This window comes from Diceros bicornis, chromosome 1, assembly GCF_020826845.1.
Source record: "Diceros bicornis minor isolate mBicDic1 chromosome 1, mDicBic1.mat.cur, whole genome shotgun sequence".
Taxonomy (NCBI): domain Eukaryota; kingdom Metazoa; phylum Chordata; class Mammalia; order Perissodactyla; family Rhinocerotidae; genus Diceros; species Diceros bicornis.
The window spans coordinates 76,470,178-76,492,681 of record NC_080740.1 but is presented as its reverse complement, the minus strand read 5'-3'; positions in this window follow the sequence as shown (position 1 = coordinate 76,492,681).

Here is a 22,504-nt window from a genome sequence, read left to right as displayed (position 1 = left end):
ATGGGTAAGTGTCTGGGAAGATGGATGGATGGATGGATGAATAAATGAGTGGATGGATGGATGGGTGGATGGATGGATGGATGGATGGATGAATGGATGGATGAATAGATGAGTGGATGGATGGATGGGTGGATGGATGGATGGATGAATAGATGAGTGAATGGATGGGTGGGTGGATGGGTAGATAGAATGGAATTACGGATAGATGTTTGGATATATAGATGAAGGAACTTGCTTTCTTTTTCTTTATAGACAAACTAAATAGTGATCTTGCCCACATCGCCAAAACAGCTCTTCTCAGATAAGGCAAAATTCATTATCCTGTGTGAATCCATTAGAATATGCAATAGGTAGGTAGTTGCTCTTCCAGACCGATTTGTATTATTGTTGTTACACATTGAGTCGAGTTAATATTACTTATGTGGTTATTTTTGAGGTGGTAATGGGGTGACATAAAATATCAGGGAGTTATTTTGCTTGATCTGAGTATTTAGCGTCCTAGCTTCTAGACAACACATTTTGTTTCTATTATTTACAAACTACTTTAATACTACAACTGTTGTTTTTTCTGGATGGGATTACCTAAAAAATAATCTGTTATGTAAGGTTGCTAATTATGAGGCTAAAGTGTACCCATTAAAGTCATGTACCTTATAATTTGTGATAAGAGACTGAGTGAAATAAAGCATGGAATCTGATTATTGTGGCTGAGGATATAAAGATATAAAGCCATTCATTTGCTTTAGGACTGAGAATTAATTAGCATAAGTTAACTTTACAGAAAGGACTGCCACAGAGCAAAGCTCTTTCTGCCACCTCTTCCGAACCAGGGCTGATTTATCCTCAGGTATCCAGGGTCTTTGTCCAGCTCCTTGCTGCCGTGTCCCACCTCCTTCCCTCTCTCCCCTATTTTAGACCTCCAAACTCTAATGCTCTGGCCCTCTCTCTCTTTCACTAGATTCAACCATTCAAAAGGCAGCTTAGCAGAGGAGTTCAGTGCATGGTCTCTGGAGAAAGAATGCCTAGCTTTAAATCCTGGCTCTGCCACTTACTAGTATTAAACTTCTCAGGACCTTAGTTTCCTCATCTGTAAAATGAAAGTAATGATAACAATTAACTCACAATACTGTTATAAGGATAAAATGAGCTGACTGTTCATTGAGTATTTAGACCTATAATAAGTTTTCGGTAAACATTATTGTAAATTTTTTTCAATCATAAAGGAAATTAATAACATTACAGAAGTTATGAAAAAGAAAGACACACTCATAATCCTAACACCCTAACACACACCTGGTATGTTTCATTTTAATGCACTAGATTTTGAAAGTGGAATTTCGCCTTCTGAATCCTTTCCATGGTTTGGAGAAACCACAAATGTGACCATTAGCTTTCTTCTCACAGAAAAGTTTTTGTACACATCTAATCTAAAGGCCAAAAACTCATTTCCCCATTAGAGAAAATCTCTATAGCTAAACGATGTTTGTTAAGATTCAAGCATATTGCCAGAGAGCAGTACTTTATTAAGACTAATAAATCTAATCTTTGAGTCTGGATTTGTTTATCAGGTTAGCTCCATATTCTGTAAGGTTTCACCCACTCTCTAGGACACTTTGGGTGAATTTATTGTATTGAAATCGTGGGCTTGGGCTTTCAGGTCACCCAAACCTGGGCTCAGATCCTGAATCTGAACCAGTCATCTTGGGCAAATGACTGAGCTTCTCAGAGGCCTCATCTGGAAGGATGAGGTGAACAACACTATTCAGTGTTGTGAGAATTACAATAAGGATAAGAAATGACTCATGTTTTAGCTATCACTATAGAAAGTGATAAACTTTCCTTGAGGGAATGGTAGTACAAGAAAAGGGGTTTTCCTGGACGTGAAAAAGCTGGAGGCAGAGGTATTCTTTAGGGACTATGGACACGGACTATGCTTTTCTCTCCTCATACCTTCCAGGCCCACCACAATCAAGCGTATGATTGATGATAGAGAACAAGGAATGCTATGTATTTGTAAATTTTCCTTCAATCAGAAGTGCTGAATGCTGGAACCCTAAGTAGAAAAAGGCAGTGATGTGGCAAGACTGGAGCTTTCAGGTTCTGCAGGATGCCTTATGCATGGACAGTGTCATTGTCAGCTGTGGCTCCATCAGAGACCTTTGGAGTTGTATTAGTCTACTCAGACTGCTATAACAAAATGCCACAGACTGGGTGACTTCAACAACAGAAATATATTTTTCTCAATCCTGGGAGCTGGGAAGCCCAAGATCAAGGTGTCAGCTGATTCAGTTTCAGCTGAAAGCTCTCCTCCTGGACTGTAAATGGCCACTTGTTGTGTGCTGATGTGACCTTTCCTAGGTGGGTGTGCAGGGAGTGGCAGAGGAGACAGTGAGCTCTGATGTCTCCTCTTATGAGGACGGTAATCCCATTGGATCAGAGACCTACCCTATGACCTCATTTAACCTTAATTACCTCCTTATTACCCTATCTCCAAATACAGTCACACTGGGGGTTAGGGCTTCAACATACGAATTTGGGGGAGACACAACTCAATGCACAGCAGGGGCCAAGGGAAGTAATACTGAGTTATGGTGTATCTGCTCTTCCCCATGAGAGTTGTGTCAGGGTCAGCTTAATAGGGGTGTGTGTGTGTGTGTCCTCTCCCCACCAAACTATAACATACCAGAGTTGCTGCAGGTGCCCATTACTTCCCCTCCTCACAGATGTTTAAGTCTAGAAGGCCCAAATGAGCAGTCTTATCTCATTGGAGGCAAGCACTGAGACTGGGAAACCTGGAGTTAAAATGATGGAAAGAGAGATGGTGGCCCTAGTTTCTTGCTTTAACTACCAGGATAGTTCTCAGCTGTCACACTCAGGAGGTGGAAGCCACACCTCCTGCTTGTTTTCTGTTAAATATACCTCTGGAAAACTGTAATAAGCCAGGATGTCAGAGTCTATCGAGAGGCATGTTATACATTGAGATTTCCAATCATGACTCCTTTTAAGAGTCGACAAAGTAGCTCTCCTGCCTCTGTCTTGATGACTTGTGCTCTTCAAACTCACTCCTTCCTAATGTATGACACCATCTTGGCTTCCTGGAGAGAAGTGATCAAGGAGCACAGGCCTCTTGCTGAGAAACTCATTAGCACAATTTCTAAAATATGCTCTTTAGACTCATTTGATCTATGATATGTGTTATCATTTAATAAATACTAGGCTAGCTTAGGTTATATCTACATGTACTAGAAACATCTGTTGCCATGCTCCTCTAAGCAAGACAAAATAGATACGCTGGTAATTGCTTCAAAGTTTTTTTTTTTCAAAATAAAGTTGTGACTCAAGGAACTCAAATGACATAATTATAAAGTGTGCATTGAAAAAGAGTTCGTTCCTCCTTAAAAATATTTATGAGGCCCTCCTTAATCTCCACTGCAGATCTTATTATGAACTTGTTTTTCTTCCAACTGCCTCTTTTGATTATGCATAAATAGGATGTAATTTCATATGGGTGGAAGGTTATTATATACAAATATGTTCAGAAATTATATGAATAAAATGCACAACGGGCTTTAGTATTCTTCTCATAAAATGATACAGATTAGAACCAAAATAAGCAATTTGCTCTCTTTGAGTCTCTACCTTGTCTATTCCTTTCTCATGTTAGCACTATGGAGCATGTTAGAGAATAGAAAGAAAATAATTAGTCATTTTGGCCTCTAGCTGAAAGAAATTTTGGTTTCTTTGCATATTTCCTTAACAGGTTGAGTTCACTGTTGATGTTGCTATTATTATCTTCCTCCCATTGCTTTGCAATCTCTTCTGTCAGTTTCCCAGCTCAAACTTTAAGATGGATCTCTAAACCCAAATTCTATTTTTAAGGGAGGAGTGAAAGGGAAAATGTTTAGGGGACAGTTGAAAACATGATCATTTTTAGTAGTGCTTGTCCATACCATAAATATTTTGTTTCCTCAGAAAGTTCACAGTGGGAAGACTATCCAAAAATGTAATTTTAAGAACAGTTTGCAAATTGATTTCCTTTCCTTATGCTTACTGACTATTGCAGCTAGAGGACTCCAGCTTGAAACTGTGTGGGTATGCATGTGTGTACGTGTGATAAACAGGTAATTACCTGTTAGTTACCATAGCAATGTTTATAGGAAGACTAAGAAGCTCACATAACTCTGTTACCCAGTTTGAGAGAGGAAAACTTGCATAATTTCTTCTTTTCAATCCCTACTGGAGTTTCTGGCAGCAATTTTAGGATGCTCATCATTTGGCAAGTTCTCATGTGACCAATTTAGCTTCTTTCCTTTGAGCAGAGACCATGTTGATTTAAGTGAGAGGTGGAGAGAATCAACTTGGAGGAAGCTTTATACTGCTAACACAATAGAATCATGACTTAGCTCTGCAGAGTTCTGTTAGCAACAATTGATATAGCAAAGGCCCAGCATGGAGCCTTCTTCAAAGAATTCTGCCTAGCCCCATGAATTCTCAAAAATCCTCTACATATCACTGAGAAAACACAGTACTTTATTCTTCCAGCAAATATTTCTGAGCACCTACTATGGGTCAGCACTGTACTAGTCTCAGGGGATACCATGGTGAGCTGGATATTAATGTCTCTAATTTAGAAGAGACAGCCATTCATTCAACAAATATTTCTTGATCATTTACCATACTCCAAGCGCTATGTTGAGTCATCTGGAAATGATAGAAAAAGAGGCACAACCCAGATTTGAAGGAGAGGTCGGCAGTAAGAAAAAACATCTAGAAGGAAGTTAGCCAGGAAAGGTGGGTAGAAGGATGCAACTGGAAAGTATTTCAGAGAGAGGAGTAGTCTTGTGAACAAGATCAGAGGCAAGTAAATATGGTAGATTTAGAGGAAAGAGGTTAGTGTGTCTGGAGAGCAGAGTTCAAGACAATACCATAGAGATGTAAGCAGGGATCCAATCATGAAAGGCATTGGTTAAGTGAGGCAGATTATATTTTCTGAAGATGACTATACCAGTATTTCCCATCCCACGTGCTCTTGTAAAGTGTGACCTTTCAAATTTCTTCCACCAAATGATGAAGTCTGTGCTTTCTCCCCTTGAACCTGGGTGGACATTTTGATTTCTGAGACTAGATTGTATAATACCATGTACTTCTGTCTTATTCTCTGAGGACATTTGCTTTTGGAATTCAGTCACCATTCAGTGAGAAAGCCCTACTAGTCCATGCAAAAAGACCACCGAGAGAGGCCATATGTAAGTATTTTGGGCAATTGCTGGCTGATGTCCAACCAACAGCCAACATTAGCCACCAGATATGCAAGTGAATTCTCCAGATGTCACCAGCCCTTAGCTTTTGGGTTACTTCCAGTCTTCAAGTATTCCCAGATGAGATTCCATACCTCGTGGAACAGATACAAGCTGTCTCCACTGTGCTTTATCTGAAATCTTAACCTTGGGTAGTTATGCAGCAGTAGCAACTAGAACACTTCTTAAGGAGTTTGTCCCTTTTTTCTGAGGCAGTGGGGAGAGACTGAAGAGTTTTAAGCAGATAAGTAACAGGATTGGTAGTAGGAGAGAGGAAGAGAAAAATTCAAGAGTTACATAGAAGCTAGAATCTATAGAGCTTGGTGCTAGATTGGATGTGGTGGGAAGAGGGGAGTAATATAGGAAATAAAAATTGTGTTAGGGTTACTGTCTTGATAACAGGGTGACCAGTGATGCCTTTTATTTTGATAGGAAACATTGGAGGAGGAGTTGCACATTTAGGTAGAGGGACAACTGGGGAGTCAGGAAGTGGGAGATTAATTCTTTGAATGCCCTATGTATTCCTCACACTCCACCACAACAATCGAAGATGTCCAGGAAGGACTAGGTTATACATGACATTTTCAGATGTCTTCTTCTGTTCTCCTAAGTCAAATAGCAAAAAGTGTAGCATCCTCTCCCCAAATTTCTGCAAATTAGATTGATTGGCAAGCTTATGTATAAAGCCTGTCTAGCTTCAAGGCCCTGCACTGAGAACTGTGGGAGCCACAATGATAAGTTAGATAGAACTCCAAATCCAGTCCTAGACCTAGAAGTCTAGCAGGAAGGTAAAATTTGCAATGATAATAAATAGGAGAAATTATATATCATTTAAAAAAAAGCAGGAATATAGTTTTAAAAAGACATGAGTTCCAGTGGATTATCGAAGGCCATAAGGAAGAGAAGGCATTTGAGCAGGAGAACACTGTTAGATACAAAAAAAAGAAAGAAGAGGGAAGATGTAATAGCATGGGTTAATTTGGAAGGTGGAATCTGCTATCAAGCTTTCTTTATTTTAAATACCAGGTCTTCTACTCAGCAGCTAGGGAAAATTTTAAACATTTTTCCCATATATAGACTAGAGATCATAATAATAGTATTTGCTCCCTAGGTTTTATGAAAGGATTAAAAAATAAACCATATATAAAGTATATTATATACTTTATATATATAGACTATATAAAGTACTTACCTCACTGCCTGGAACATAGTAAGCATTTAGTGAAAGACAGCTGCCATAATCAATGGCACTAACAACAACAACAAAGCTACCATTTCATCAATAGCACCCTCATCACCATTGTTATTATCACTTTTATTATTATTTAGGAGGAATGTTAATAGAATAGAATGAGATTATATAGTTCACCAAAATGTTTTTCCTTTTTATAAAAGAACAACATCAATATTATCGTGAACAAATAATTTTCTAGGTAGTTCTGCTTCTACACAGAATGTAGAAATCTGGAAAGAATGTCACTCCCACTGAAACAATTAAAAAAAGCTATGTAAACTAGAAAATCACAACTTTTCTTATTGTTACATCTCAGAGAGGTGAGGTGGCAGAGAAACCAAGTAGCTCAAACTCCAAGAAAGAACATTCCAGCTCACCCATTTCTAGGAGAAATGGGATTCATGGAGTAACTCATCTGTGACAGAGTACAAGAAAAACGTGGGGTCACCATAAAAATAGGTAGAAAGATATCAGTTAAATGTTTAACAAATTGCCAAAGCTTGAATATGGACTAATGTGACAATATAAAACTCCTAGGAGCCATAAACAAACAGGGAGTTTGGACACACTTGCCTGCTCTTTTTGATGGACCTCTACCACGTCCTCATGAGAAAGATTAGGGACAAGTCAGGTGACCATAGAGAACCGCCTATAGCAGTGCGACTGTGGATATAAAGATCAGCCCTGACTCCCTAGCTGGCTCTTCACTCAGGTCTTAAGCATATAGGAGAGAGACAGCAAATTCTGTAACTCCCAAAGTGCAGAGTGAAGAACCAGTGTTACTGGGGGCCAAATGGAAAACAACATTATACCCAAGAGGAAGGGGCAAAAATAGTCCCAAGTGCATGATCCCGTAGTTATAATACTATTAGAGGTCTCATACCACTGGGAGGTGGAAGATAACTCTCCCACACTACAGGTACAAGGGAGACCTACTGGCTGCTGACAATGGGGAAGAAGGACAGGACTGCTGAGAAAACCTCACTCCAAGGCCTAGGAACACCGGGATTATCTAGGACTGAGCAAGAATAGAACCACAGGAGACACCCTGACCCTAACAATCGGCCTGGCAAGAACCAAGTAAAGTAACAGAATCTACCACTAGAGTTGGGTCAAGAGCATGCAGAGGTCTCTTCTGGGGCACTAGTATATAAGGAAGGCTGAAAACTGAGGTTAGAGAAAAAAATTTGGGGATAAACCTCTGGTGACACCAGCCTCACCCTAAGCCCAAGGCTTCATTAAGGAATTAGAAACCTATAGAATTCTGAAGGAAACTGTAGAAACAACAAACTCCAAATGAACTCAACTCCTGACTAGATTGGTTCAACCCTCCACACTTACTGCCTGACAAGAGACATGTTTGTTTTCAAGTGTAAATGTTGTTTGACTCAGTTTCTGGTGTTCCACAAAGATGCCTGGTATTCAATAAAAAATCATGAGATACCCAAAAAAGCAAGAAAAAACAATCCGCTGCCAAAAGGTAAAACAAACAAAAGAACAAGACTCAGACATGACCCAGCTGTTGGACTATCAGATACAGACTTTAAAATAAATATGATTTAATGTGCTAAAAGATATAATGGAAAACATAGAAATTTACATGACAGATGGTAATTTCAGTAGAGGGATAGAAATTATAAGAAAGAATTAAATGAAAATGCTAGAAATCGAAAATAAGGTGTGGTAGACAAAATAATAATCCCTCAAAGATGTCCTTATTTTAGCCCCCCAAAACATGTGACTATGTTACCTTACATGACAAAAGGAATTTTGCAGATGTGATTAAGTGAAGGATCTTGATATGTGGAGGTTATCTTGGATTTTCCAAGTGGGTCCAATGTAATCACAAAAGTCCTTATAAAAGGGAGGCAGGTGGGTCAGTGTCAGAGAATCAGATGTGATGACAAAAACAGAAGTCAGAGAGAAAGAGGGATTTGAAGATGGTTTTCTGCTGGCTTTGAAGTTAGAAGGAAGGCTCAGGAGGTAAGGAATATAGGCAGCCTCTAGAAGCTGGAAAAAGCAAGGAAACAGATTCTCCCCTGGAGCCTCCAGAAGGAACACAGCTCTGCTAACCCATTTTAGAATTGTGACCTCCAGAACTATAACATAATAAATTTGTATTGTGTTAAGCCACTAAGTTTGTAGTAATTTGTTATAGGAGCAGTTGGAAATTACTGTAGGAAACAGGGTATTAGATATGAATGATTTATTCAACAGGCTTTGCCATAGATTCAGCATAGTCAAAGAAATAATTGGTGAACTTGAAGATAGGTCAATAGAGGTCACCTGAGCTGAAACACGAAGAGAAAAAATGTGGAAAAAAATAAAGTAAAGCTTGTAAGGATTGTGTGACAATATCAAATGATCTAACATACATGTAATTAGAATTCCAGAAGGAAAAGAAAGAGAGAAAAAGTGGAGCAGAATAAATATTTGAAGAGAGAATGGCCAGGAATAGTCCAAAAATATTGAAAGACATCAAACCACAGATCCAAGAAGTGCAATAACTCCAAGGAGGCAAAAAAGAAAAAAAGACAAAACTAAAACTATTGAAACTGCTGAAAAACAAATATAAAGAGAAAATATTGAAGGCAGGTAGAGGAAAAAGTTACACATTACAGAGAAATAAAGATAGAAATCATTGCAGGCTCCAAGCCAAAAGATAATGGAATGACATCTTTAAAGTACTAAAAGGAAAAAATAAAGGCATCCCAGAATTCTATACCCAGTGAGAATATCTTTTAAAAATTAAGATGAAATAAAGAGCTTTTCAGACAAACAAAAGCTGAGAAAATTCATTGTCAGTAGATATGTGCTCCAAGAAATCTTAAAGAAAGTTCTTCAAGCAAAAGGACAGGATACCATACAGAAACTTGGATCTACACACACAAAAATAAGGAGATCTAGAAATAGTTATAATGAAGGTAAATATAAAAGACATTTTTTTCTTATTTTTAAACACTCTAAAGAATAATTGACTGAAGAAAAAATATTGAAAATGTATTTTGTTTTATAACATATGTAAAAGTAAAATATATGAAATCAAAAACATAGAGGACAGAATACTGAAATAGGAAGTAATCTCTTGTAAGGTTCTTACACTATGCATGAAATTATATAATGTTATTTGAAGGTATATCATGATAAATTAAAGATACATATTGTAAACTCTAAGACAACCACTAAAAAAAAATTAGACTTAGTGGTATAACTAATAAACCAATAGTGGAAATAAAAAAGAATAATACAAATACTTAATTCAAAAGCAGGCAGAAAGAGAGAAAAAGGAACAAAGGACAGATGGAACAAATAGAAAGCTACTAGCAAGATAGTAGATTTAAATCCAACAATATTAATAATTACAGTTATTCTAACACAACAGTTAAAAGATAGAGATTGTCATTGGATAAAAAAGCAAGACACAACAATATGCTGTTTACAAGAAACACAATTTAAATGTAAATACATCTTATTAAAAGTAAAAGGATAGAAAAATATATACAAGCAAATGCTAATCAAAACAAATCTGGAATGACTATCTTAACATCAGAAAAGTAGACTTCAGAACAAGGGATATTACCAGAAAGAAAAAGAGCATTGCCTAAAGATATAATTACTTAAAGGGGTTAATTCGCAACTATACTAAATGTTATACACCTAAAGACAAATCTTCGAAACAAATGAGGCAAAAACTGACAAAACTGAAAGAAGAAATGGATAAACCACAATTATAATTGGAGGCTTCAATGCTCCTTTCTCAATAATTGATAGAATAAGTAGACAGAAAAATCAATAAAGGTACAGAAGACCTGAGCAACACTATCAACCAATTTGACTGAAATGACATTTATAGAACAATCTACCTAACGCTCATACATGTTCTTTTCAAGTGCACATAGACCATATTCTGGACCACAAAACAAATCTCAAAAAATTTTTAAAAAATGAAATCAGGGCCAGCCCCGTGGTTAAAGTTCTGCATGCTCCACTTCAGCAGCACAGGTTCACAGGTTTGGATCCCAGGCGTGGACCTACACCGCATGTCAGCCATGCTGTGGTGGTGACCCACATACAAAATAGAGGAAGATTGCCACAGATATTAGCTCAGGGCTAATCTTCCTCAAACAAAAAAAAAAAAAAAAAGAGGAATATTGGCAGTGGATATTAGCTCAGGCAAATCTTCCTCAGGAAAAAAAGAAAATTGGAATTGTACAAAGCATGTTCTCTGACAATAATGGAATTAAATAGAAATCTACAATTTTCTAATAACCAAGTACTGCTTCTTTATTTAGATTTTATCATCTAGGAATAGCAGGGAAACTGGTCTAGATATAAGCTAAATGTAAATCCCTTAAGTAATATTATGCTTATCCTAGGTCTTCAAAAGTTCACTCCTAGATATTATTTCAGAATTTGGTTTCAACCCTCATGATACAGAAGGGGAAGATGAGACCATGAAAGGCTGGATGACTTACTTGAGGTGTGCAGGGGCTGGATTCATTGCAGGCTTAGGACAGTCTGCCAAATTGTGGTAGACTTTGGAGGAGAAGATGAACGTTTCCCCCTTGGAACGGATGTCAACTTGTTTGAAAAAGAAAAGACATCTTCAAATAGTGTTGATTCACTAGGCTAGGAATCAGTGTTTTTCTCTGCTCATACATTAGAGAATAACATAGAAAATCTGCATCAACTACCATCATTGTTGGAAAATGAACAGAAGAGATACATCCCAGAGTCATGGGAGAGGGAAGGAATAGGATAGGCAGCTTATTGTTGGACCTATAAATTTGGTGATTTGATTTTAAAAATGTGACAATACTTATATCTATGTATCTATGTATAAATAAACATATTTTAGGGCCGGCCCCATGGCTTAGTGGTTAAGTGCGCGCGCTCCGCTGCTGGCGGCCCAGGTTTGGATCCCGGGTGTGCACCGACACACCGCTTGTCTGGCCATGCTGAGGCCGCGTCCCACATACAGCAACTGGAAGGATATGCATCTATGACATATAACTATCTACTGGGGCTTTGGGGGAAAAATAAATAAATAAATAAAATTATTAAAAATAAATAAATAAATAAATGTATTTTAAAGTATTTTTATTTAGATATTTCCTGAGGTAGATAGGGATAACCTCAATTTTTTTGAGAGGTCTTAGAGTAAAGTTGTTAAGAACTTGAGTTCTGGATTTAAACGGTCTTGTGTTCAAATTCTCAGCTCTGCTACTCTGAGGCCCTATAACCTCACTAGTGTGTACAATGGAGATAATAAGAGCACTTTCTTGTAGCTTTGTTTTGTGAATTCCTGAATAGATACATGAAAAAACACTTATCCTGGCACCTGGCACAGAGTAGAACTGTGTCCGTTCTGTTACAATGTCCTGCTGTGGTTGACTTCTCTTTGCCTTCCCTCTGAACATCATCCTGTTACTGCCATACTTCCTGCCCTCCTATCAACCAGTAGGTATTGTTTGATTACCTAACATATGCACCGATTTTTGTTAGATATTGGAGAAAATGGCAAAGATAGATTATTCCTTTGGCAAACAAAACAAGGTTTTGTATTAAATAATCCAGGGAAGAATTTGGATAGTTTCTCCTTTTTTACCAGATAAGAAAACTTTTCAGTAAACAGTTTATCCTCCTCTTTGTGCTATGTCATATTTTCTTAGCAAGTGCCCTCCCTGAAAAAGAAGACAAACATTCTTTCTATAGGATATATGATGTTTCAGTATTTAATTAAAATAATTCAAAGAAGAAGACAGGGTCTATGAGTACAGAGCCAAGTAGTCAGAATTCTGAAGCTATAAGGGTAACTCTGGAAACAAAAGATGAACAGATGCAAAATCAAGTCACATGTCTTGTTAAAAGCCTTTTTATCGCCCCCCCCCCAATTTATTGCTTCAAATTTACAGCTCCCTAGGGGATTACTCAAGCCAAATGGGTCAGCCCATTCCCAGACAGAAAGAATTAGAAAATGTTATTTTTCTACTAAAAGATTCCAGATTTAGACTCACAGGTGCTCCTATTTCTGCCATACAGTGTAGCTGCTGAAAATTAGCCCCACACAGTATAATATGCCTGGATTCTGCATGCAGCTGACATGCCTAGTTTCCTCCCCTTTCTGAGTCCTTTAGATTATAATCACCAGGTTAGCCATTGTCCATAAGCTTGCTCTAAACTCTAGAACATCTCAACGGCCACCTATTCTCTGCCCAAACTAGCTTTCCCACCATGACTGCCTTGTTCCTCACCACATTAGATTTCCCTTTCCTCATCATGAATTCCCTTTTGAGGCTGTTTGTTTGATAGAAAACCTCTTTTATAACCATTTTAATTTATCAGAGAATTTCCAATAACTTCTCCGAAAGGAAAGTGGTCAGTTTCCATCCCTTTCCTCCCAAAAGGCTCATCTGAAGCCATAGAAATCAACCAGTTTCCTCTCCAGTTCAGCTCAGGTGCTGTCAATATCGTGCTATAAGGTTCCCACAAGCACTGTGGACCTCTCCATCTAGCCTTCACCTCTCAGGAGCCAGTCAGATTCTTCTCAGGACAAAGAAAACCACTCCAAGAAGATTTGCTATCTTCAAAAACAGCTGCTGGAAACTTTAAAATGGCAGCTCCTCCTTTAAACCAAATAAACACTTCATAACAATTAAGACCAGAGAGAATTCCACAAAGCTGAAAAACAGTAGGTTTTGAACAAGTAAAAGGTAATTCTGGGTTTCAAACTGCAAATTAAATAGATGGAATTTTCTTGAAGCTGAGCCTCTAAATAAGTTCAAAGCATGTTTTGAAGACAGACTCCAAATGGGGATCAACTAGGCTTTTGGGAAATGGCTTCGCACTTTGAATGAAACTGAGATGGACAATCCACATCACCAACAGGCAGAGTGTTAGACTGAATGTAACTCAAATTGAGTTAATATATTCGAGGCTGACTTGGCACAAGTTCTGTACCAGGCACTGTGCCCAGATAAAGATGGCATAAAAGCCATGCTATTGAGCCTTGTGGAGCCTGAGTTGGGTAATTCTAGTAATTAAGTAAATGAAACTGTAGAGACTCTATGAAAAAAGAGCAGCTCTACCTTTCTCAAAGTGTATTGTAGATTGTTGAAATATTAGCAAAGTAGCTTGAGAAACTTTAGATTCAACAAAAGTAAACAGATTTCTTTACTGTGAGGCTTTGTAATATGTTTTGTGAATTTCCAAGACAAGTGTAGAGTGTGTAAAGTTTTCTACACGTACTAACTGAGAAACTGTTTTATCTTTGGAGCATCTTTGTTTTTTTTTTTATGTTTTTTTTGTGTGTGTGTGTGAGGAAGATCAGCCCTGAGCTAACATCCATACCAATTCTCCTCTTTTTGCTGAGGAAGACTGGCCCTGAGCTAACATCTATTGCCAATCCTCCTCCTTTTTTCCCCCTTTTTTCTCCCCAAAGCCCCAGTAGATAGTTGTATGTCATAGTTGCACATCTTTCTAGTTGCTGTATGTGGGACGCCACCTCAGCATGGCCGGAGAAGTCGTGCGTCTGTGTGCGCCCAGGATCCGAACCCGGCCACCAGTAGCGGAGCATGCACAATTAACCACTAAGCCACGGGGCCCGCCCCTGGAGTATCTTTCAATAATGTGGAGTGGTCTGCAGAACTCTCTGGGAATTTCTGTTGTCATTGTTTCTTTCTCCCCAGCTATCATATTTTGGGACAGATACAACGGCAGTGGTACAGACCTCGTGTTTGCCACTCATACCATCAAAGGAGAAAGGACAGCAAAATGCTAATATCCATTAATTTCTTTGCCTCATTATGCAGTTACTTCGAGGCTTTGATTAATGGAAGCATTATTGGAGATAACAGTACTCGGGTCTTTTTCAGGCAGGCAGCACATTATTCCTAAAGGTGGGCACGTTAATCTTTCTTACTTTGTTTACTTTTACTCTCCCTCTTCTTTATAAGTGGCTCCCTATACCATTTCTGGATGTCTTTCGTTTGGATGAATTTGACCACAAGAAAAACTTTTCAATAGAGAGGGATCTATGATAAGAAGCACATATGATGTCCTCCTACATACACCTACTCCTAACATACTTCTCCATTTGTAAGACCCAACTTGAATAAAGCAAGCTATTTAAAGTCTGTGTTTTAAAGACATGAACTTATCAGCTTGAAAAGCTATGAAATTAATGCACATGAACTGCTATTTGCTCTATCCCCTTGCAAAGGCAGGATAATGCAAAATAATTAAGTTAAAGTGAGCGGACAAGGAATGCAACACCCAGCTCTGACTTTGGGAACAAGGACTTCTCTTCTTGTGGGAAAACAGGAGCCTGTGAGTGCTGGACTGTGAAGAAGCAGTTGTTGCTGTAAATCAGAGAAGGGAAGAGCAGGGAAGAAACTTAGAACAATCTAGACTAAACCACTCACATAAAAAATGAAAAATCTAAGACTTTTTAGGCGTGTTTAGGGATAATGCCTGGGATTGCTCATATAATCAAGAGACCGAGGGGTAGAAACCTGTTCTCCTAATGCCCAATGAATTGTTCTTTTGCTTCTATTGTGACTATCTTAAAGGATCTGCTATCCCATTTCTCTGACACGAGAGACCCAGGTCCTTCTCCAATCAGTTCCACCCCATGCCTTGTCATCTTGGGAAATGTCATCACCAACTATCTAGTTGCATAAATCCTCAACCAAGGACTCATTCTTGATTTCTCTCTTTTCCTCTATACTTGCACTCAATCCATCCTCAAATGCTACTGGCTCAGCCTTCAAAATATACCCTTCAAAATATAGCCCTCTCTACTGATGACACTATGCCACATTTCTTTCTTGGACTATTTCCAATTGGTCTCCCTGATTCTATGCTTGATCCCGACGTTCTATACTCCACGTAGTAATGAGTGATATTTTAAAAATATAAATCATATCATGTTACTCTCCTGCTTAAACCTATCCAATGGCTTCCCATAGCCCTTAGAATAGAATAAGACTTTCCTATTGTTCATAAGATCCATGATCTAGCCCCTGACTTCTTCTCCGACATCATTTTGTACATTAGAGCCACATTAACCTTTTTCTTTTCATGCAGAAAAGCCAAGCCCATTCCTGCCTTAGGGCTTTCACCATCACTGCTTCCTCTGATTGGAATGCTCTTTCCCTCCAGGACTTTGCATGGCTGTCTCCTTATCATCACTGAAGCCTCAGTTCAAAAGTCTCCTCTATAGAGAAGTCTTCCCTGACCAACCAGCCCCCTCCCCACCACCCCACAGTGTCATCCCTACCATATAAACCTGTTTTCTTTTTTATCAACAGCTTACTACTATCCACAATTCAGTTTGTTTTTCTTCTTCATTGTCTGCTCCTCCCCACTCTTCATTAAAATATGAGCTCCATGAGATCAGAGACTTGTTTATCCTGTCCATCCCTGTACCATTGGATCCCAGAAGATTATCTGTCTAATAAAATATCCTCAATTAATATTTGCGGATTGAATAAGCACCCAGAAAATTACAAAATAAAAATCAATGATATTTTTTGTTAAATGTCATAAATCTTAATAAGAAAATGAGAAAAAGTTCATAAAAGATTATTAGTCTTCGGGCTGTTAAGTAATACCAGCTAGATTTGGCAATGAGGCAAATAAGGCCCAGAGTAGTTAAAGACCCTAACTAAAGTTAGTTATCTAGTGCCTGAGTGAGACCTAACAGAAGGTAAATCATGATTAAGTAACATAAAAAAATAGCCATTTCCATGGTAGAAAAAAATGGTATTTCTTAAAAGAGATGAATCTAGGGGTTAATGGAAAAAAAGGCTGGGATTTGAGTTGGAAGATCTTATTTTGCTAATACTGGTGGCCAAGTCTTCCAACAACTCTGAATCTCTGTTTCCTTATGTGTTACAAAAATATTTGACATAGAAATGACATGAGAAGGAATATCATTAGAGATGTGTACCTGAACCTTTTTGAAATGAAATAAGAAATTTATGTTGACTTGTGAATATGTGTTTATTTACAGAAGTTCTAAATGTACATCAATATTAAAATTTCTAAAAATTTTATAATCAAGAGAATTTGTCTTCTAGAATTGTTTATAAATTTGCATCAAACATCAATTGAGTACCTACCATGTGTAAAATGTTTCAGTATATATAACAATAGCAGCGTTTTTTTTAAACATGGGGTTGGCCAATAAGAAGGAAAAAAAGGAGAAAATTTTGGATATTTAAACTGGAAATACATGAGGGTGAAGAATAAGAGAAAAGATAATATACAAAGAGTTTTATTCAAATACTGGAGGGTTAATCCCATAGAAGAGTGATTAGACTAGCTCTGTGTTGCTGCAGAGAGCAGAATGAGAACTGAAAAATGAAATGCTGGGGGCCGGCCCCGTGGCTTGGTCGTTAAGTGCACGCGCTTGCTCCACTACTGGCGGCCCAGGTTCGGATCCCGGGCGTGCACCAATGCACTGCTAGTCCGGCCATGCTGAGGCGGCATCCCACATGCAGCAACTAGAAGGATGTGCAGCTGTGACATGTGACTATCTACTGGGGCTTTGGGGAAAAAAAGGAGGAGGATTGACAATAGATGTTAGCTCAGGGCTGATCTTCCTCACAAAAAAATTAATTAAAAAAAAAAAAAAATGAAATGCCTCAGGAGGCAGATTTCCAAAGCTACACTATAACTAAGAACTTGTAATGGTGACAGCTGTGCTATGTTGGATTAGGTTGTTTTAGAAATCAGGGAGAGCCCATTACTGGAACTATACAAAGAATAGCTGTAGACAGGCAGTGGTGTGCTGGCAAATGTTTAAATCTAGCTCTCCAAGGAGGGTAAAAAAAAGCCCTGATTTGTTGAGTTTGCTGATTTCCGTGGTGTAAATTTTCCCATCATGCCTAACTGACATCATTAAAAGCAGAGTTGGGAAGAAATAAGCACATTCCATTCTCATAGGCTGGTATAAGACAGTTTTAGCACCACATGGGCCATAGTCAGAACTCTTTCAACCGCAAGTTACAGGAACTTGAACTCAAATATAAGTGAAAAAAGAGAGAGAGAATTTTTTGGTTCATGTAACTGAGAAGTTGGGGGAAAGGGCTACATCCTGGCATTGCTGGATTCGGGTGCTCAAAAGCTGTGTCAGGAATTTTGCTGCTTTCATTCATTCATGTATTCATTGATTTGTTCCAATATATTTAATGAAAATCCACTGTGTCAGGCACTATTCTGGGTGCTGAGAATACAGGGGTAAAATAGACATAGTTCTGCCTTCATGAAGTTCTAGTGGTAGAGACAATCAATCAGTAAATACATAGTGTCATAGGCAGCGATAAGAGCATGAAGAAAAACAAGCCTAAAGAATAAAGAGTGATGGTGGGGTTTGAGGAGGGATTATAACAAACTGGGTGGTCAGGAAGGTGACGATGATCAGGAGGTGAGCTATGTGAGAACTGGGAGAGAATATTTCAGGTAAAACAAACAGCAAGTTCACAGGTGCTGAGACTGGAGCATGCTTTCATATTTGAGTTGAGGAGTCAGGAAGTTCTGTGGTTGGAGCCAAGCGAGTGTGAGAGAGAGCAGTAGGAAAGGAATGTGGGAGGGAAAAAGACCAAGACACATATGACCTTGAAGCCAGAGTAAGTAGTCCGATCAGATGTATGGTTTGCAAACAATACAGGGTTAATATCCAAAATATATGAACAACGACAACGAAATAAACAATCCAATTAAAAAATGGGCAAAATATCTGAACAGACATTTTTCCAAAGAATGCATGCAGATGGCCAAAAGGCACATGAAAAGATGTTCAACATCACTAATTATTAGGGAAATGGAAGTCAAAACTACAATGCGATATCACCTCACACCTGTCAGAATGGCTGTAATTTACAAGACAAGAAATAACAAGTGTTGGAGAGGACGTGGAGAAAAGGGAACTCTCATACACTGCTGATGGGAATGTAAACTGGTGCAGCCATTATGGAAAACAATATGGAGTTTCCTCAAAAAATTAAGAATAGAACTATCATATGATCCAGCTCTTTCACTGCTGATTATTTACCCAAAGAACACGAAAACACGCATGCGTAAAGATATATGCACCCCTATGTTCATTGCAGCATTATTCACAATAGCCAAGACTTGGAAACAACCTAAATGCCCATCAATGGATGAATGGATGAAGAAGAATTGGTGTATATACACAATGGAATAATACTCAGGTATAAAGAAAAGAGGAAACCCTGCTATTTGCAACAACATGGATGGTCCTGGACCGTATTATGCTAAGTGAAATAAGTCAGACGGAGAAAGTCAAATGTTGTAAGATCTCACTCATACATAGAAGACAAAAACAACAACATAGATACAGAGATTAGATTGGTGAATACCAGAAGGGAAGGGGGGAGGGAGGAGGGCAAAAGCAGTGATGGATGTAATTAGTAAGGGGATGGATGGTTATTAGTCTTTGGATGGTGAACATGATGTAGTCTACACAGAAATAGAAATATAATGACGTACACCTCAAATTTATATAACATTATGAATCAATGTTACCTCAATAAAAAAAAAAAAGTGGGGAAAAAAAAAAGAATTGCCAAGCATTGCCAAGGGCTCATGTGAGGTGTGCAATCATATTTCTGGATGCTGCTTTCATTTTCTGGCAGGCCTAATCCTGTTTGTGTGAAGATGGATACCCGCTTCTCTTGGCTTACATCCTACCACCTTAGCAAATACTGTGGAAAGAAAGAGCCTCTTTCCCAAGAGTTCCAGTAAAAATCTGAGTGAGCCCTCGTCTGTTGGACTTCAGTTTCTGCTCAGCTTGATCTCATTGCTGTGCTTGGGGGATGCTGTGCTCTGATTAGCTGGCTCATGCATCTTCCCAGAAGCCTGGGGTTGGGGTAGATTCAGCCCCATTCAAACACAAGGATGTGATGGGAGACGGTGGCTTCCCAAAGAAAATCAAAGTGCATGTTACCATATGATAGAGGAATAGAAACTGTGCAGGAAAAACAGCCAGTCTCCACCACTGTACGTTATCGGCATATCATTTATTGGAAAATTTGCAGGGAGAGTCAAGCATCATAAATGACCTCTAAGAACTGTTTCCATTCTAACAGTCTTTAATTCCCTAGCTTTGAAGCTCCCAAACTGGGCACATTTGGCTGGGGAGAGGAATGATCCAAATCATTGTATTGATGATTTTCATTAATCTATTCACCAGCTACTTCTTCTATTCAGTACATTTTCAACCGGTTTCTGAAATGCAGACTCTTCTGCAGCCCTCTGTCTTACATTGCTATACAGCACTATTTTCTTCAGGATTTTTTTTACACCTGTTATATTACATTGACTTTTTCTTACAGAGTTTCTCATATTTAAAATAATAAAATAAGATTCATTTTTAACACCTTCTGCACCATCACCCCACAAAAACAAAATTCTGTTTTTATTTAATTCTAACTGTATATGTGTTTAAAAAAATTTCCTTCCTAACACTTTTGTCATGGATTTATATTCTCGGTATCTGTGTAATCACATAAGTTGCTATGGTAATATTATAAAATTATTCCAAATCATGAGGCTCCCCTGAAACCATGCATGCTGGATTTGGAAATAACATTGCTGAAAACCCTGCATTTCAGATAAGAAAGACCCAGATAAGCAGAGACTCTTAACTAGGTTTACTGCCTCAATTTTTTTCCTTAACTTACCATTAAGTTCTTGGTTTTGAATGATAACAAGCAGTGTAAAGAAAAATGATCCCCTGCTCACCAAAAAATAAATGTCTTGAAAGAGAGCTATGTCAATATTTAGAAAGAGTCCTGTTAACTAAACATAAGATAGATTTTATTTCCTCTTGCGCCACATCGAAACTTATATAACTCTGGGCAAACAACTTGCCCTGCTTTAGTTTGCTCATCTATAAAATAAGGATGAAAATATTAAACCACCTTTTAGGCTTATTAGAATGTATTTATTTTTTTTATGGTAAGAACATTTAATATGAGATCTACCCTCTTAGCAAAATTTTAAGTGTACAATGCAGTATTGTTAACCACAGGCACTATGTTGTACAGCAGATCTCTAGAACTTATTCATCGTGCATAAATGAAACTTTACACACATTGAACAACAAATCCCCATTCCCCACCCCTGCTGCCCCTGGCAACCACCATTCTACTTTCTGTTCTATAAATTTGACTATTTTAGATACCTTGTATAAGTGGAATCATGCAATACTTTTTCTTCTATCACTGGCTTATTTCACCTAGCATAATGTCCTCCAGGTTCATCCAGCATTATTCACAATATCCAAGAAAGGGAGACAACCTAAATGTCCATCAATAGATGAATGGATAAAGAAAATGTGGTGTGTACATACAATGAAATATTATGCAGCCTTTAAAAAGAAGGAAATCCTGTCATAGGCGATGACATGGATGAACCTGGAGGACATTATGCTAGGTTTATTAGAATATAAATAGGGTAAAGTATACACAAGGTTTGAACCCAGTGTCTGAGACTGAATAATGATTTGTTCCCTCCCTTACTATCTCCCCAACCCTCACAGCATTGAGACCTCACAGTTCTGCTACATCAAGCTCAATTCTGCGTCCTTGGCAATTCGTTCTCCCATCTGCCAGCTGAAACCAAAACAAATGGTTGATTCTGGACTATCCCTGTAAGCTAAGAGACAGCACGCAAGGAGGACATTTCTCCATGGAATTTGTCATGAATGGTTGTTATCTCAGGTCAGATTCCCTGGAAGCAAAGCCTGAGATGAGGATTCTTATACAAGTGAGTCATTGCGACAGGGATCTCAGGTGAAATCAATGTGGGAGTGAGGAAGCAGGATCAGGCAGGGGAAGACACTAGGCAAAGACTCAGCCTGATCCCCTGGGAGTTCTACAGTAGCAATGGCCCCACCAAATTGTCCCACCTTGGCACCTTGGGGCAAGGGAGCCAGGCTTTTATTGCTCTACATCAATCAGTCATTAGCCAAGAGCTGCACCTGTCGTTGGGGTGGGGCGTGCTGGCATATCCTCTCAGCCACCCTGAGCAAGGTGGCTTCCACTGGCTTAGGGCAAATTTCCGGAGAAGAGTATCCGGCTGTGAGCCATTAGCAGCCAACACACGTAGCAGCTGGGCCCCGTAAAGCTGGGCTCTAGGCTTAACTTCTAATTTTTTTCTCTTTCACATTCTCACTAAATGATTTGCTGCCTCCCTAAGAACCAGTCCCCACTTTCCCTACTACACACATGTACGCAATTCTCTGTCTCCACAGTGGCAAGGGGAACGTCCTTTGGTAGAAATTACTATTAAGCTCTGGGTAATTGAGGGATAAAGTATGGTGAGATTATTATGCCCAAAGACCACTGTAATGAGATGTTTTTTTCTAGAAAGAATGCAGTCTAAAACTTTGTTTGATGTAAATCACCACCAGGACCACCATTTACTTGTGAGCAACTATTATGTGTCAGAAACTGCTTACTTTAAATACAATATTGTATATAAAACATTATGTCATTTGATCTTCACAGTAACACCATGGGGTGGGTATTCCTGAGTAAATTGTCCAAGCCCACATGTTATTGAGAACCAGAGTCCAAACCCTAATCTAGATGATGACTCTGGAGTTGAGACTCCTAATGGCTATACTATACTTCCTTGCTTCTTGAGTGTAGTCCTTTGCATTTGCCCTTTCTGACACTTACATAGCAAGCACTCCCATGTTTGTGCATTGGAGAGGACAGAAAGAGAGCAAGCATAATATGGTTAAAAAAACAAAAGAACAACCACCACCAAAAAAAAAAACCACACTGCCTTACTGAGCCTCGAGATACCACGTAGTGGTTAAGAGAATTGGTTTACAGGTTCATAACTAAATGATTATCATCTGGGACTGAAATGTCTATATTTGATGACCTTCTCACACTCCTTGGGTTTGGAAAGTGGCATTGTCCTTGCCTCTTAT